The following is a 16,353-nucleotide window of genomic DNA, read 5'->3' as shown; positions in this document are numbered from 1 at the left end:
ATTACTTTGTGGACTGTTGAGTTTTGTACTGCAGTGAGATTTTGAGTAAGACTGACACTTCTGAATAAGGAATGTCCTAATACATTTATTTTCAAATTAGTTGAAAATCAACTATATAAAACCCTTCTTGTTACAGCTCATTTTGGAGGAAATATTCCCCAAGTTACCTGCTTTTGTTTCTTGATAGGATATGGCAACCTTAACTATTTCTCTGACATCTAGAGATCTTTGAAGGACTTAGGATTCTGATTCTCAGTCTCAGAATTTATGGATGTAGAATAGAAAATGTTGCAGAATATGTGTTGAGTTTATAGATTACTTCTCTTTGATTTTTATTTATGTAACAATGTAACAATAAAGAAGATAGTAGAGAGAATAGAAAGGTTACAGTTCCACCACATTAACATTCAACAAAATATTTCACCCCCTTCTAGCTCTTGTTCAGCTATGTATGTATTTCCTGTGTATTGGTTATCATGGGGTGAGTGTAATTTTATTCAAGATTTTTTTTCTACTTAAACATAGCATAATCTGTCCTAGAAGATTTTCAAGCCAAATCCCTCACGTGAGTGATTTCTTGTGATTTTATTCTACAACTTTGTCCTAAAAATAGAGTACAAGAGGGGAAATCATGTTAATTGAGGGTTCTGGTTAATTGAAGTTTTTACTATAATTACCCGTTATAAAAATGAAGGGTTTGGGCAGAGGATAGATTCATAGTCTTGGACATATTTAAGTATTACCTTGGCTTGCAAATAATCCTTTGGTGAAAAACTGCTGTTTTAGAAAGATGCTCATTTCAAAATTCCCTTTCATAAAGCAACAAAGGCAGTTATCTTCAGTTCTCACTTGAGAGTCCATATAGCATGAAAGGTAATGTTGCCTGTGTCTTTTCCTCTATTGATTAGTATTTTCATTCAGCAGGGCATAAAGACAACCAAATGGATCAAATTGTGACAGCATTGGTTTTTCTTACCATCAGCATTTTTTCTTTTTTGACACAGGCAGAAAACACATAAAGGCAAGTGGGTTATTTTTTAAACCCCAGGATGAAGTATATACATCAAAGTTGCAATCTTGACCAAACTAGGATTTTAAAAAGAACAATCTTCTTTGTGGCCACTAGAGGGTGTAATAGACCTAACAATCCTGTATGTTTCTAGTCCTTGAACTTAACTTCCCTTTTCTTAATTGCTAGGCACCACCATGTTTGTTGTGAAATACCCAGAACTTAGAAGACTTTGTTGCTGATCATTCTTCTCTCGAGACTGTTCTCAACCTAGTTGTCTCAGCAGGTCCCATTTCACCAATACCAATACCACCAGCAGGGACTCAGTGCCTCTGGAGAACACATTGAAAATTGTTGAGGTGTGGTCTCAGAAAGAAACCACGGTAGAATATAACTCCTCAGCGTTTTCGTGCCTGTGAGTGGTAATATAATGCCTGCTTCAATAACTGACATTTTGGGGGGAGATAACTGATAATATCTGTCATTTTTTGATGCCTTCTGTTTATCAAAGATTATGCTAAATGCTTTTCATGTATTACCTCATTTGGCCTTCCCAACATCTTAAGAAAGTAGATGATATTATCCTCATTTTGTAGATAGAGACTAAGGCTTGCAGAAAACTAAAAGGGGGCGCTAGTATTTCACTCAGAGATTCAGATTTCCAAAATTGCTAGTGCCAGACCCTGTGTGCCTCCAGTGTACGTTTTCTGGGGGGAGAGGCAGTTTACTTAATGTGGACTATAAGTCCAGCCATGTTGAATTCATGTTTTGATATAAGATGGGATATAGATTTGGGATAAAACATTAACTTTTGATTTGGAAGACTTTTTTTTAACAACTTACCCCAAGAATGAAGAAATTGATGAATACCTGGAAAGTGGGAACAACCTGTGGTAACATCATCCTTTAGGATAAAGAACCAGCTCTTGAACTTTCACCGTAATGCCTAGAAGATAAGATATCTATACTTTTGCTTAAGATGCAAAAAAGGCTTGGGTAGACGCTCTTTTGCTTTTTTTTTTAATTTCCAATGGCAAGGAGAGACATTCTAAGGAAAGTTATTTTAAAAACCTGAAAAGGCTGCTTAATCTAGTTACAGAAGCAGTTTTAAAGATAAGAAATATACTGTACCTACTTACAATTTTATTTAAATGAGCATACTTGGAGATGACCTTTCTTGGAGAAAAATCTAGTGTACATGCTGATGATCAGAACAAGGATAAGCAAAACTTTGGGAGAAATCTGGATAGAAAAAACAATTTGCAAATTCAGTAGTTTTCAAAGAGATTTCATTTCTAAGAGATGACCATTAGGGGGCAATCCTGGGTCTATATTTAGTTTTAGTTAATTAAGGGAAATTTCTTCAAAATATCTATGAGCTTGGATTTGCAACTTTTTTCTGATTATGCATTACTAGATGCAGAATAAGGTTGAGGAAAGTTTATACATACCAAATTACTTCATTCATGCCTTACAGCCTAGTTATCGTGTTTGAATTAGGAAGAATCAGTCCTCCAGAGAAGTTGTGCTTGCCTGACATACAGTTCAGAGATGGCTTAGCCAGGATTCAAGCAAAGGTCTTCAGGTCTGCATCTCACACTTGTCTGCTATGCTACAGTCTCTCTTGGAAGCCTATTGGATCGTAAACTAGGAACAGATACACAGTTATCTAAAATTCCCTGCAAATTAATGTTTAAAACTTTATTATGGGAATAGTTAAGAGAAACATTGTAGAATGGAGCCTGTATATTATTTATCAATAATTGTTTTTCCTAAAATTTCAAGTCTGTTAGATGCTCTGTTACAGTCTTCTATGTTTCCCCTCAAGATGATGTTTTCTTTAGCACTACAGCCTGTAATATTTTAAATGCCATTTATACCTTAAATGATAAACTGATACCTTTAGATATTCCTTCCATAGCAAAAAATGTTATATGTCTTACCTAGCAGATAGATGGATATGTCTCCAGTCAACAATTATTTTTAAGGCCTATATAATTTCTGGTTGGTTAAGTCTTGATATTGAAGCAATGGTGAAGGTTATTGATTAAGCTAGCTTTTGTTTTACTCCTACACAAACTACTTTAGGTTTTGTCATTCTCAGGCCAGCATTGACCTTGCTTATAATAGTAAAAAAAAAAAAAAAAAACAAATTCCTTATTTTCAGTCCCAGGTAACTCCTGTCACTAGAAAAAATACTAGTTCCTCACTAAACTCTGTACCTTAAAATTAATAGCATTGATTTTATTAATCCAATTTGGATATTCACCGAAGAATATCAAATTTCTAAGAAATCATTCAGTCTCTTGCCTTCTGAGATGGACCGCATTCTGCCTGTGGAATGTGTATCTCTCTAAATAAACTTGCTTTCACACACACACACACACAAAAATAAATAAATAAGTAATAAATTTCTAAGAAATGATTCTAAATTTTTAATATGCTTTTGAAATAACAATATGTAGCACAAAATCTTATAGACAAGATTTTTCCTCATTATTTGTCTACTTATATTAGACTGTCCCTCGAAAGGCCAGTAAGTATGTGAGCCCTATGGAAGGACCAATTTGTTGTGTTAATTATTGGACTTCTTAGACCAAAGAATGTCCTATCAGGTTGATATTTAGACTTGAGATTTTTCGAGAAAAAACTTGGATTTCCCAAAGCAGTAATATCCTAACCGATGGGGATGGAAATGAGGAAGTGGTTTGGTCAGAAGAGGTAGACTGTTCTGTGGATTTCCCACTGGTCCTCTTGACTTAAATGATATTTCCTGGGTTTAAAAAAAAAAGTGGTAGTGACAGTCCCAGCCTGAACCTGGAGCTGCAGTGCTGCTAGACGCCTTTCAATGATTTGCCAGACTAGCATGTGTCCTTCCTTAACATAAGGGCACTTTCTTTCATAAGCAGGATCTAAACTAATTGTTTTTTCCAAAAGCAATAGCTTCTGAAGATTCTTACTGAGCAGGAGCTCTGGAGGAAGTCGTTGCTGCACTCTATAACTCAGCCCTTTCCTGTTGAGTAATGCTCTAGGGGCTGGATTTCAGTGGGGACTGGTTTGGTAGACTTTGACTTCAGAGTAGATGATCTCCTCGGTTTTATGAGACAACATGGAGATACAGACAACTTGCTGGCAGGCATAGGCCTACTCTTCCAAAGGTGTTTACTGGACTAACAAGTTAAGGTTAAACATTACTTCCTACCTGCTTTCTATTTTGGAAATGTTGGCTTCAATTGTTTCAGCTGAAATAAAGGTCATTTGAGGCTATTCAGACAACCAAAAATGTATTCCAAATATTATCTACCGGGCCTCGGTGCTGAGAGGAAGAGGGGGAGAGGGAGGGGTGAGGCTCCCACTGCAACTGGATGTTTGGCTGTATTAAGCCCTTTAAAATATGTTGTGCGGTAATTGAGATGTTTCTTTTCTGTTTTGTTTTGTTTTTGTTTTTTGCGGTATGCAGGCCTCTCACTGTTGTGGCCTCTCCCGTTGCAGAGCACAGGCTCCGGACGCGCAGGCTCAGCGGCCATGGCTCACGGGCTCAGCCGCTCCGCCGCACGTGGGATCTTCCCGGACCGGGGCACAAACCCGTGTCCGCTGCATCGGCAGGCAGACTTTCAACCACTGCGTCACCAGGGAAGCCCGAGATGTTTCTTTTTTAAAATATCTTTTAAGTAATTTTATATTGTAGAAGCACGTATGGGAAATGATTTTGTGTAAGTATGGTTTCATGTCTCCATTTTGACCTTTACGTGGGTATTGAGCAAGAGTACATGCACATATACTTGCTAAAGTCAAGCTGAGCATGGCTCGGTTAACTGCAGAACAGGGCAGACTGGGTGGGGCAAGCTCTGGAATTCTACCCAGTCACGAGCCAAGTCACAGCTTCAGCTGAAGCAGCTAGTAGGAAGTCCAGCCCAGCAGGTGAAGCATGGAATCTGGAGACGTGGCAGTTAACCAAGAGCACAATCCGGTAAAGTGGTCGCACCTGGGAAATGTTAAGTCCCCGTCAGACACTGGAGCAGGAGAGCAGGACTGCAGAAGTCTTGTAGCACGTGTAGGAGCCCCAGCCCCAGCCTAAGCTTCAAGAGCAACGCTTCCTCCACTTCCTGTGGGGCAAGGGCAAGATCAAGGCAGGATCTCGGGCTTATGGGGCCTGAGTACAGTTCAGGCTTCAGGACAGAAACTCAGAAGGAAGGAGAATGACAGATGGGGATCCTGTTATCAGAGCTGAGGTACGTGATACTGCTCAGGATCCCAGGAGCAAAGCAGGGTTCGGAGCCAAGACACAAGGTCATGAGGGGCCTGGAGACAGCTGTGGCTTCTTGTGAGAGAGTCCCAGAGCCTGGAACTAGAGCCACCTTAGTTGCTCCTGCCTCATCAGGACTCGTCCTGGAGCCCACACCCACGTGAGGGGGTCAAGTGGCTCCGGCCGATGCAGGGAGGGGAGTGCTGCAGAGACAGGCAGGGGCCTGGCCTGACTCTCACAATGGAGGCAGCCCCATGTGACAGCAAGACTCAGCAGGGCAGCCAGAATGGGTTATTAATATTTCACACCAGAACCTACCTGGGAGGACAAGGGCCAAGCGCTACTGAAACACTAGCTGTGGAAATGGCCCTGTGTTCCTTGGGAACTCATGTTTTCTCTATCTGAAGGCACAGCTTCACCCCAGAAAAATGAGCTCTAGAGACGAGTCTGGCCCCTCTTCTGGGGGTCACTAGGAGATGCTCCTCAAGAGTACTACCTGGATAGAAGAGGATCAGCGTGTGGTCTGCGTTTCCTCCTCCTGCCGCTGCTGCTGGAATAAGTGAGGCTCTGACTTTAGGCTGGCAAAACAGCTTTTTTTTTTTTTTTGCGGTACGCGGGCCTCTCACTGCTGTGGCCTCTCCCGTTGTGGAGCACAGGCTCCGGACGCACAGGCTCAGCAGCCATGGCTCACGGGCCCAGCTGCTCCGCGGCACGTGGGATCTTCCCAGACCAGGGCACGAACCCGTGTCCCCTGCATCGGCAGGCGGACTGCCAACCACTGCGACACCAAGGAAGCCCCAAAACAGCTTTGATTCCATGTGGCACGTCCTCCAGACCCTCCGGCTGTGGTTATAGCCTTTTGCCCCTGAGTCAGAAGGCCTCACTGATTTGTCTTGCCACACTTGCCCACATAATGACCCCTCAGTCCACTCCTCCAGCCTGCTACTAGAGAGGATAGCTTCCTCGGGCCCTTACCTGTCAAAGCTCAGATTGGTCATCATCCTCTCTTTGAATCGTTCTGTCCTCTACTCCAGTAGTTGTCCACAGAGCACCTGTTCCCACTCCCTGACAAACAGAACCTCTTTACACCCATCTCCCTTAACCTGCTTACCCCGCAGAGGGCTTGCAGCCTCTCAGGTAGCTTCCCAGCTCTCCAGGCATCCTCCACCTGGCCCCATTGATGAAAGATGTTACTCTCACCAAAATGACTTCCTTCTTTATCAAACTCCAATGGCACTTTAGGGTCAAACTTATCTCAGCCTGTCTTAAATTACCATTGTTGATTATCTGTCTCCCCTACAAGATTGTGAACCCTGGGAAGGCAGAGACTACACCTTGTTCATCCTTTTGTCTTCCACCATGCTTGGTCAAACATAGAGGCTGCATTTTTGTTGCTTATGATGGACACTACTGTACAAGTTAACGATATGTATATAGCAAAAAGATGTTCTCATATACCTTAAATGGCCAAAGTCAGGAAGTGGCTTGAGGTGAAAATCCTGATTGGAGTTCCTAGTTTGATCTGCACAGCAAATAATAATAATAATTGCTACAATTTATCAAGTGCCTACCACTCGTAGGCATCGTACTACATGTTTGAATTACATTATCTCATTTAATCCCCATTCCCGCAGTGACAGGAACCTGAGGTTAAGGGAGAAGCTAATAAATTGTCTCATAGCGCTACATATTAAGTGGTAAATCCAGGATTCAAAGCCCAAGTCTGTTTCTTACTCTTTGCCAGGTTATTCACCAAATGCAACCCTCTTGTCAGTTGGTAGAAAATTCAAGCGTTAGAACTTGCAGCAATGTCAGAGGAGCCTTCCCCAACCTGTCTCTCTCATGGCTAGAGTGGCTTCTAAGTGACGAAGAGTTTACCCAAGGCAGACTGCCTGGGCAGCGCCACTGCAATCACTAATCTACAGTGGGGGAGGGAGAATCCTGTAGGTTCTAAGGTGTATTCGTGGAAGCAGGTAACTTTGGGGCTCTTGCTGGAAAGGATTACATTTCCTAGCTCTCTTTGTCCCTTGAAAGCTGAGTGCCATCACGTAGAGGGTTGGTTATCTGCAGCCTTTGTGGCCCTAACTGTCTGATCTTGGAAATCGAAGAAAGTCCTTTATGAACAAGCTTAAATGATGCTTCACAATTTTCAGTTTTCAGCATCTTGGGGATGCTCTGGTGACAGAGGTTAGTCTGAACTGTTCTCAGAGCACCATGGAGAAATCCCAGAAAAGGCAGGTTCATATCAATCCTGGGCTGGGCAAAACATTAGTAAGAAAATAAAGATGCTTCGTGAGAAAAACCTGCATATGCTCACAATATAATTGTTAACATGAGGGAGAGGGAAAGGGGTTATGTAAAAGTAAATGGGAAGGGAGCCCAGAATGTAAAATTCTTTCTACAGTTTGAATAATAAAACACATTATACACTTTCATATTCATAGGGGAAAGAGAGGAAAGAATACACCCAAACAGAATATATTTAACAGTGGTGATATCTTTTTTTTTAATTTATCTTTATAGTTGATTTACAATGTTGTGTTAATTTCTGCTGTATAGCAAAGTGATTCAGTTATACATATATATACATTCTTTTTCATATTCTTTTCCATTATGGTTTGTCACAGGATATTGAATATAATTCCCTATGCTATACAGTAGGACCTTGTTGTTTATCCATTCTGTATATAATGGTTTGTATCTGCTAATCCCAAACTCCCAATCCATCCCTCCCCCACTCCCCCTCCCCCTTGGCAACCACAAATCTGTTCTCTATATCTGTGAGTCTAACAGTGGTGATAACTTGGTACTGGGATTACGTGTGCTTTTTATTTTTTTGACTCTTTTATATTTCCAAATTTTGACTAAAATATTAAAAACTCAGAAAATCAAAAATTACGCTAATTAGGGTAAATGTTATTTTCAAGTCATATATCAATATTGAATGATAAGCGCAGAGCAGAACAGTGCCTATTGTATGCTACCAGTCATGTAATAAAGGAAGCAAACAATATATATTATTTGTATGTATATAAAATATCCCAGGAAAATTAAGCCAGAAATCAGTCACAGAGGATTGACCATGGGAAGGGGAATTGCCCTGTAGGAGACAGGGATGGGAGACTTTTCACTATAAACCCTTTTACATATTTTTTTTTTTTGTAAAATGTTTTTTAAATACAGTATATTTTCCCCTATTTTTGTAGTGTCAAGTGTTCCTGAAAACTATCAGAAAACACATCATTATAAGTGAACTATATGCTCACCATTTCAAACATGCTCTGTGTGATCTTCAGTACGTAGAATGTCTGCAAGATACCACGATACCATCCACCACACTGTGTGGGGCTGTTTATCTAAAGGCCCACATGTCAAATGCGGATCCTCATTTAGAGCCAAAAGAAAAAAAAATTAGTCTTAATATGACCCATCAAATTTCCACTTTTGCCTTGGCTTCCAAGAAGGCTTGAGCTATGTTTTGTCTTCAACCAGATTGTCTGGTTAAAGGGGACAGTCAGACTCGTAACTAAACCCACCCCATTTATTACTCCACTCTCATCTTTCAAATCTTGTTCTAATAGTTTTCCATTTAGTTATAGCTATGCCTTGCCCTAGATGCAGTTTCAAAACCTCTTTGGAAGGCAATGGATACGTATTAGTTAGCTATTGCTAGGTAACAAGTTACTCTAAAATGTAGAGGCTTAAAACAACAATATACATTTATTGTATCTCACAGATTATATTTCTCTGGGTCAGAAATTCAGGAGCATGCTGGCTTGGGATCTTTCAAGAGGTTGCAGCTAAAATGTCAGCCAGAGCTGCCGTCTTCTGAGGGCTCGACTGGGACTGGAGACCCTGCTTCCGGGAGGGTCAGCAAGCTGGTGCTGGCTATTGGTGGGAGGCCTTCGATCCTCCCCACATGGGACTCTCCACAGGCTGCCTCAGGACAGGGTGGCCCATGGAGCAGACAATCCAAGAGAGAACAAGGCAGAAGACACAATGCCTTTTATGACTTTGCCCAGGAAGTCATACACCTTCACTTCTGCCATAGCCTCTTCATTAGAAGTGAGTCACCAAGTCCAGCCAGTCTTCAGGGGGAGAGCTATTCAGCTTCACCTTTTGAAGGGAGGGGTGTCAAAGAATTTGTAGTCGTATTTAAAAACCACCACAGGGTATAATAAATAATCAGAATTAGTCAATTAATATCAAATTAGTTAAATGAGATGGTAAAGACAATGAGAAATAAGGGAAGGTCGCTTTTAGAAGAAGGACACACCCATTCAGCATCTGCTATGTCCTAGGTTCTGTCCTTCACATACATGATTGTGTTTAATTTCATCAAAACTTATTCTCCGTTTTACATATGAGCAAAGTGAGACCCAAGGAGGATGTATAACTTGTCCAAGGTCACGTAGTAGCTAGTAAGTGTCAGAGGTGCATGTCAAGCACATGTCAGCCTGAGGTCACAGCTGTGCCATCTCCATGGGGAATGGAAAGCTTTCTCAACTATTTGCTACCTTGACTTATCTAAGCCGTGGCTATTTGGTCACCAGAGAGAAATGTAATTAATACTCCAAGTTGAATGAATTCTTACAGAGCTGTTTAACTCACTTTTAAATCCCCCGGAATCAAATGTGTTAATTCTCCTGCAGAAGCACCTCCCCTGCCTTTTGCCATTGCCAGTATGTGCCCAGTCCGGGCAGGGCCATGCCTCTGCTCACCCCTGACTTTGAAAGCCAGCCAACTTCTCTTCCCATTGCAGCTGGCTGTGATACGGAGGCCAGTGGGGTCAATGGAGTAAGATGACACAGCACAGGGGTGTGCGAGGACAAGGCCCTCCTTCTTATGGGGACTGAACCGAGCCCAGTCGGGTGGAGATCAGACAGCCCATCTGCCCTGGTGCCATGCCGGACTGCGGGGGCCTGATAAGCCAGGGACTCACCCACCCAGTTCAGTGTCCTCTTCCAAATATAGATTTCTCCCGATGCTGCCCTCCCAGTCGTTGACTGTCACATGAGTGCTTTTCTCCAAAGGTAGCTGGTGGCCTCCTCACTGCTGCGAGATGGGACCTGATCCAGGGCAGGACCAGCTCTTGGGCGTGCCAGGTTTACCGGCTGGGGTTAGAGGAGAAAGCACTGAATCCCTACCTCTCCTACCCCACTTTCCGTTTCAGCCTTGGCCATTCCATTCCTCTTCGGAAACAAACTTCTGATGGATTCTCTGGTCAACACTGTCCTTTCTGCTGAGAATTCATGCCTGGGGAATCCCTGGAACTCTGCTCCACGGGTATCTCGTCTCCTAAGGCACATTTCCTTGTACAGAGAATTCTCCTTGGTTTGGAAGCTAAGGAACCAGTGCTGTCATCAGAGGCAGAGCTGGAGTGAGATGTAGGTCAGTCGGGCCGTTAATCGGGGCTCCAGTCCATAGGGGCACTCAAAACCATCCTTTCAGGTAAAAAGGAAGAAGAATGTCAACTTCTTAGGAAGTATCTTTCAACCACTTGTGACTGAAAGAATACTGTGAGGAAATACTTCGAGGTAGGGGAAGGCATTGAGACCTCTTGCATCAATTTATTGCCAAAGGTGAAGATCTGGTGAACAGCAGGGCTTTTTCGCTGGGTGTGGTCTGTGCATTTGAAGCCTGGTGCTGCCCCCACCCCACCCCACTTGGTTTTCCACCCTTCTCTCTGTGCTCAGCCTCCTCTCCAAGAAAAGGAGCAACAAATACTGAGAGGTTATCGGCAGGGTACCGTCACCAAGCTGTCAGCTCATGGACAAGGACCCAGGGCTTGTCTGCCCTGGTTGGAGCAGTGTGTGCCTGGGACACAGAGCAGGGCCTCTGCAGAGGACCAGAGCTGCCCTCGCTGTGATAGAGGGAGACTCTGGGAGGGACCGAACCCATAAACTAGCGCTGGCTGTCCACCTTGGTCAGCAATTAGGTTGAAGTTTCCCTTTCTTTATAGCTAAGGCTGATCCCTCACGTGGAAGCCCCCAGGACATCTGACACTGATGAATGAAGCAGGTGAGCCCACAACCCTGCCAGGAGGGCAGCTTCAGGTCAGTGCCAGACCATGCTGTGTGCAGGTGAACAAAACTCTGCCATGTTGTCCTGAGAGCCCACGAGTGTCTGATGTGGCCCCGGGAGAGGTCAGTCTGGGGGTAGAAAGTACAGGAATGATAACCTCTGCTAGTATGCATGGTGCTCCCGCCATGTCCAAGGCAGCGCTCTGGGTGCTTTATAAAGATGGTTGTGTTCCCAACAATGCCCCTGGGGACAGGCTGCAATATTACTCACCCTGTTCTGAGTAAGGAACCTCAGACCCGTGGAGGCTAAACTACTTGCCCAAGACAGTGGTAAGTGGGGATCAGGATTCAAAGGCTGGTGTCTCTGACTCCCGACCCTTTCGAGCTCCTAGGTCCCTCCTGAGAGAAGTCACCTCTTCCATGCGTGGGACCCCCAAGTCTTGCCTCTCTGAAGCCATCTGTTCTGCTCTAGCTTCCTCCGAGGACGGAGGCTGGGCCCTGTCACGCTGGGAAGCTCCTGTGATCCCTGCTGTGAGGCAGGCCTTTCCAGAACAGATCTGGGGCCTGAAACCGGGCCAAGTGCGTCCCTGGAGAAGGCAGGGCCCAGCCTGGTGAGGAGGCGCTGGGTCGTGGGTGTGCAGGGCTGTGATCGTGGACTCCACTCTGGGGGAGGGAACAAGGCGAGGCAGAGGCTGAGCGGCCGAGAAGGAAGCAAACGTGTGAACTCTGGAGCCGGAAGCTCTGCCGAGGACCAGCTGAGTGACCTTGGGCAGATTTCTTCTCCAAGCTTAGTTCTCTCAGCTCTAAAGTGAGCGTGAGCATGTTCGCCGTGTAGGGTTGATGCTGGGGACTAACCAAGTGTGAGCCCAGCGCCTGCCGTGGCGCTGGCGCGTTCCAGGCATCCGCGTGTCACTGCAGGGCCTGTGAGGCTCCTCCTGGGACCCGGCCACCCCGACTGTGCCTCTCCTACTCTGTCTCCTTCCTCTTCCTCCTTCTTCCCTCTTTGCCTCCCCCTCCCTTCTTTGTGGCTGGGGGCCTCCGTGTGGCCAGAGAGATGTGGCTGAGTGTCCAGTGACACTCTGGGAGGGGTCACTGGACACACCTGTTGGTGACCTAGAACACTTCCAAGCGGAAGGGTTAACTGAGCCAGGCCCGGAGTCAATCAGAGGACACGTGTCCCATGACAGCCATACCCCGGGCCTCCGACCCACCACCCCGCCCCTCACTCACAGGCACCTGCTCGCCACCGACCGCCACCCCAGGAGTTCCAGCTGTGGTCCAGCGGAAACAGCTGACTGCAAAGAGACCACGGCCATGGTCACTTTTAGCTGGAGGGGAGACTGCAGACTGCCTTTCTCTCTCCCCCTGCTGCCCCAGTCCCTGAACCCAGAGGAAAAGAGAGGCAGGAGAGGGGGCCCTGGGATCGCCACGCTCGGCTGGCTGGCTTTCTGTGTGCAGGGTATTGAGGCCGCCTAGTTGAAAGATAGTAAACAGGGATAAAGACCCTGGGGCAGAGAAGCAGGGGGTGGTTTGGGATGAGGCAGGCGAGGCACTGGGGGTGGGGGCTGAGGGTCTTGGGAGACCAGATGGCTCCCTGCCATGTCCCCATCTGGGCCTCCACTAACTTTAGGCTGAGTGATCAGGGCCTCGTGGACAAAGGCTGATGCCCACATGAAGGGGGCCATGGGGAATAGGGCCTGGGGGAAAGTGGAAGCAAAGGACTCCCCGTTCTGTGTGAGGCCTGGCAGCTTGGAACCCCCCTCCAGGCCCCCCTCCCTCATTCCCGACTCAGTGAGCAGGGCATCTTGTGCCATGTCCACGCGGCCCCTCAGCTCACCTGCTCCTGTGAGGCAGGCCTGGGACAGCTCCACACACTGGGAGTGTTCATTTTTCCTGCAAGGGGATGGGGTCTCTGCCCCCCTGCTGCTGGCAGCATTCAGGAAGAGGCCCCAGGTTCTCTGGGAGAGCCTGGCCTCAGCCACCAGCCCTGTGACTTCCCAGCATGGCCCCAAGCCCAGAGGATCTAGGTCTCACTCCAGGATGGGGTTCTAAACGAGGGAGGAAGTAGGGGCTGCCTGCCCTCCTCCCGGGCCCACACGCCATCACCCTTACTCCAGACGTGGGCAGGCTGGGTCATGGTCTACCTTGAACACACTTCGTTTCCAAGGCTTCATGCTGTGCCCAGCCCCCAGGGGAAGAGAGAGGATCAGAAACACCTCAGTTCCTTTTGGGCAAATCCTCTTATTTCACCCTCTCTCTTGCTCCTCGGAGAGGCCTTCCAGCCCTCAGCCTGACCCACCTGAGTTCTGAGCTGCCAATCAAGCCAAGCCTCTCAAGGAGAAGAACTGTCCTCCCGCTGCTCTCCCAACCCTTCCAATGCGCCCCAGGCTTTACCATACAGCTAAGTCCTGCCCAGAGAGACACCAAGACAAAGAGAATAGGCCGACCTGGGTTCCGATTTTATACCTGTGCTACAACTTTGAGCCAGTCACTTACTTTCTTCAAGCCTCAGTTTCCTAATCTGTAACTGGGAAAGTGGGTACCTCCTTGCAGACTCGTGAGGATTTAGTAAGGTGAGATCTGTAGAGCTCTCTGCCGTAACAGAGGCCACGTGGCCATCGTATCCATTGGTGCTACCTCCTAAATCTCTCCCCCTTTTGGCCCCTCTTTCTATTCCCATTGTCATGGCCCTAGTCTAGGCTCTTCATTTTTCACCTAAATTCATTTAAACAGTGTCCTTACTGGTTTCTCTGCTCCAGCCTCACACTCCTGGAGAGGGAGCAAATCGTGGTCCTGTCACACGCGGCCCAGAATCTATGACTTACGGCAAAGATGAAATCCAACTTCCTTTGCATTCCAGGAGCCCTTTGGGGAACCAGCCTGGCTTTATTTCCACACTTCAGCTGCTCACCTGGCTCTAGACACTTGCTTTCACACGCGTGTCATTGCAAGTGCTCTTTCCTCAGAGTGGCGTGTCCTTCCCCAGCTCGAACTGGAGAACCAGCTCCTCATCCTCCCAGGCACTGTGCTGAGCATTTGATTTGCGTCATCTCCTGAGGGAGGTGCTATTATCATCCCCCACTCAACAGGTGATGGAACTAAAGCCTCAAGCGGTTGATCCTGTTCCCAAATCCACGCTCTGTGTTACAACTGTCTTCCAGATTAAACTCTTCCTCCTCCACAAAGCCTTCCCCATCCCCAGGGATGGAGGCTGGATCTGGCTCTGTGTTTGGGGGACAAAGTGTGTAGATGAGTTTCGAAGAAGCAAAAATTGCTTCAGGATAAGCACATGATCGGCCAAGCAAACGTGGATTCAGCAGTTCCTGTATTCAAGGGACAGGTCTGGGTGCTGTGTGGGGTTAAAACCCAATTGGTTTAAAAGAAAAAAAAGGTAAACAAAAACAAGTGCTGGCAAGGATGTGGAGAAATCTGAGTCTCCACACATTGCTAATGGGAATGCAAAACAGTACGACCGCTTTGGAAAACAGTCTGGAGTTTTTCAAAAAGTTAAACATAGAGTGAACCTATGAGCCAGCAATTCCACTCCTCAGTATAGCCCCCAGATAACTGAGAGATACTTTCCCATAAAACCTTGTACACAAATGTTCAGAGCAGCATTATTCATAATAGCCAAAAAGTATAACAACTCAAATGTCCATCGACTGATGAATGCGTAAACAAAACGTGGTATTATATGTACAATGGGATATTATTCGGCAGCAGCAGAAAGGCAGTACTGATACACGACACAATACGGATGAACCTTGGTAACACCATGCTAAATGAAGGAAGCCACATATTGTATGATTCCATTTATATGAAATGTCGAGAATAGTCAAATCCATAAAGACAGAATGTAAATTAGAGGTTTCCAGGGTCTAGGGGTCTAGTGACCGCTAATGGCTATGGAGTTTCTTTGGGGGGTGATGTTCAAAATTAGTTAGTGGTAGTGGTTGCAGAACCCTGTAAGTGTACTAAAAAACACTGAATTGTTCACCTTACAAGGATGAATTTTATGGCATGTGGATTATATCTTAATAAAGCTGTTAAAAAAAACTAGATACAACTTAAATGTCCAGCAATATAAGACTGGTTGAGAAAACTGTGTTACAACTGTCGGATAGAAGACTCTGCAGTGATTTCCAATAGTATAAAATGTTGATATGAAAATGTCTTAAGATTATTGAGCGGGCATAAAAGGAGTTACAGAACTCGAAATAGAATATATGATTCCACTCTAAGCTCTAAGTAAATGTGGTGTGTGTGTGTGTGTGTGTGTGCGTGTGTGTGTGTGTGTGTGTGTGTGTCTGCATAGGAAAATGGAAAGATCACCAAAATGTTACAAACCTTTGTGGATAAATTTTGTCTTTTGTTTTTTTGGGGAGATGAAGTCTCTCTGGATTTTCTGATATTTCCACACAATAAACATTTACTAGTTGTGTAATTTCTAAAAACAGTGTTTAAGAGGTCACATATGCCCTTGCAAGTGCTCACAGATATGAACGTTGCAAAGGGGAGGCTAAGAGATTGGGAGACGGCGGAGTTAGTCTTACTGAGGGGCCTCAGGGAGATCTCCTGGAGGGAACGGACTTTGAAATCATGGCTGGAAGAAGCATTTGGGGGCGGCAAATCAGAAAACTTGGCCAATGGTCCATGGTTTTCTAGGGGACAAATGGATAGGGGCAAAGGGCATTTTTCATCAACTGTCCCCCAAATCCTATGTCTTGTAACCTAGTCCTCCCTGAAGCTTGTGGAATAATTTCACCTAGAGTTCATGCCTTCCATATCTCCACAACCACTGGTGGGACAGTGGGGACATTTGTCAAACCAGTAAACAAGATTCGTCCAGGTTGGCCCTGGCAGCCTTTGAGTTGGGTCTGGACCAGTGTTCCTGGGAGCAGCCACACTGGCAGGTCGGAGGGGGATTCCCACTTTCCCAGCAAAGTGGATGAACAGAGGCAGGACATCGACACTCATTACCCTGCTGTTTCCCACCTTTCACCTTCTCTCGGTCTTTTTTTTTTTTGAATGTTGTTTCTTCTCAAGCTGGGGGAGTGCCCAGTGGGCTGTGAACA

Source organism: Tursiops truncatus, chromosome 16 (assembly GCF_011762595.2).
Source record: "Tursiops truncatus isolate mTurTru1 chromosome 16, mTurTru1.mat.Y, whole genome shotgun sequence".
NCBI classification, from domain to species: domain Eukaryota; kingdom Metazoa; phylum Chordata; class Mammalia; order Artiodactyla; family Delphinidae; genus Tursiops; species Tursiops truncatus.
This window is presented reverse-complemented; position numbering follows the sequence as displayed.